Raw genomic sequence first — 2,728 nt, 5'->3', positions numbered from 1 at the left:
GTCCAACGAATATTTATACCACTCGCTCACTGTCTATATGTCATTCATGGTTACCCTGTACACTCATCTCTCCCATGCTGATTTTTGTGTAGGCTAGTCTTTATTTTTTATCTTAATTCATTTTTGTCTTATTCAGGCGCTACAGAACTTTCATCACAAATAAAAAAAAATGACAATTTAATTTGTTTGTTTGTACTTAAATTAACGTAAGCCTAGGCTAGAATGGAGCAAAGCCTCCTGGGAATGGGGAATGTGTTTCTGGTTTATCCAATGAACCGATTGCAGGTCAAGTCTATTTACAGAAATGTAGGGGGATAAATGAGCAGCCCCTAGTCTAATGGCGTGACCCTACAAACGATCAAGTTCGAGGAAAACTACAGGAGTTTTGACAGCTGATGGATTTGCGTGGTTGCTTGCTGTTTTACATATGGATGGAAGGCAGAGAGAAAGGTTAGCGGAGCTAAAGCATTGACGTTATTGAAATTAGCACAAGCTAGTCTTATGTTGATATGTAGCCTAGGCCTAGCCTAATGACTACCCTGCTGAAAAAAACAGCCTGACCAGCTAAAGGTGGTTTGCTGGTTGACCAGCTTGTTAACCAGCTGGTTTGACCACCCTATGATGGTTGACCTGCTAGACCATTAAAACTCTTGCGAAAACATACCTTCAGCTGGTTTTCCCATCTTATGATGGTAATTCAGCTGGTTTTTCTTGTTGTACCACCTCAAGCTGGCCATTTTAGCTGGTGTTGCTGGTCTACACTCCTGGTTTAACTGGCCATGCCAGCTTATGTTGGTCATTCTAGCAAACCAGCATGACCAGCTTGACAGGCTGGTCACCAGCATGACCATCTTAAACCAGCTTTATCCCACAAGACAGGCTGGTCACACCAGCATGACCAGCTTCCTCAGATGGTCATGCCAGCATATATAGCTGGTGGCCCAACCAGCTACATCAGCAAAGACCAGCAAGAGCTGGAGGAAAACCAGCAAAGACCAGCTAAAACCAGCTACCAGCATAAGCTGGTTTCTAGCTGTTTTTTTCAGCAGGGTAATTAGTGGGCCACTCAGGCTGATAAATGGTTTGTGGAACTCATTGGAACTGTCTATATGTAGGCCTATATAGGCCTACTTTAATCGTTCTCATACAAACCTATTCAAAGTGCCTGTTCTTTTTCAATTATTTAATTACCTGTGTTATTAGGTTGACATTGTCTGTAGGCTAGGCCTTTTTACATTTATACAGGCAGCTATTGGAGTGCTATGATACCCAGATATGTCCTTGCATGATGCTTGAAATGTCCATCCACCCACAAAGCTGTTTTTATACTGCACTGTTGCATATCTAGTTCCTTACACATTTATTGAAAGTGCCTGGTTTGTGGGGGCGGTGCCGTCAGAATTTTCCCGGTGGATTTTAGTGCCCCACTCCGCCCCTGAAGTGGCGCTATACATGAAATGAGTGGTTATGGAATGGGTTGACATGGCCCCTTAAGATCAACATACAAAAAATAGGTGGTACTCCTAAACCCTACGGTTCTCGAGATATTCACAGAAAACTGTGTCTGCCCTACCCTCCTTTCGGGGGTCCAGTCCAGCGGGCAGCGAAAACGAAAAACGATGGTTCCATTCTATCCATGTGGGGCTACATGCCCACCTAGTTTCGTGTACCCCGGTCTTTCAGTGTCCCGTGGATCCTTGACGGAAAATTGGCCATGCGAAAAAGAAAAAAATAAATAAATACAAATCTGACTAAACCTATCGCTTCGCTGCGCTTCGGTCATAATAAAGTAGAATGATATTGAGGATATTTATCTGTGGCTGTAGTAGAAGATAAGAACTATCCGAGCAAAAGGCTTTTAACAAAATGATAATGACCAAAAATTAAATGACAAAAACTAGCTTACTTTTAAGATAAGGGCTTATCTGAATCAAAAGATGCACTTTTGCATGGAATATGTTTATCCTCATTAAGATATAATACGTCACAGGTGATGAGAAAACTGTCCATGGCTTTGGTGCCCCGTGTCCCAGTCCCATTAACAGTTGACACAAGCAATAAAATAACAATAAATTACGGGTCTTATTTTTACCTTTCACAGCCGTGGGAAACGACATTTAATTACCCGTATGCATTGTTTTAAGCAATGTTTCAGGTGCTTGTGTTCGACGGTTTTTGTAAAAACTCCACTTTTTTTGGAACTGGTTTTCTGAGCTACGATAAAAGGGTGTTTGTTTTGGTGCTCTGGTGTACAGATGGCTAATAGGCTCTAATACTATTGGTACACCACAATGAGACATTTAGCAACCGGGTTGAAACAGACACACTCACATGACGCTTACAAGAAATATTATCGATCATATGGCATTATGGCCATGCCGAATTTAGCCTATAATCCAGTGTTTCCCAAACTTTTTTTCTGGGGACCCACTTTTTAAAAATGACAGACCATCGCGACCCATTTCACTTCAGATCTAACATGCATGCAACCACCAATATTTAATTTATTAGACAACATAAATTGTGCTGGCGACCCAAATAAAATCTCCTGCGACCCACACTGCTATAATCTGTATCTTATGGCTTGCATTTATCCTCCCCATAGGCTGTTTTTTTATTGTGAGCGTCCGTGAGTCTTAAGGTTTGTGTTCGGAGCGCGCATCCATGTGGGTAGGTTAGGGATCCATTCTTAAAGCATACTTCACTGATTTAGGGTGTACCATCACAA

The sequence above is a fragment of the Alosa alosa genome, chromosome 1 (genome assembly GCF_017589495.1).
Source record: "Alosa alosa isolate M-15738 ecotype Scorff River chromosome 1, AALO_Geno_1.1, whole genome shotgun sequence".
NCBI lineage: Eukaryota > Metazoa > Chordata > Actinopteri > Clupeiformes > Clupeidae > Alosa > Alosa alosa.
Note: the sequence above shows the minus strand (reverse complement) of the source record.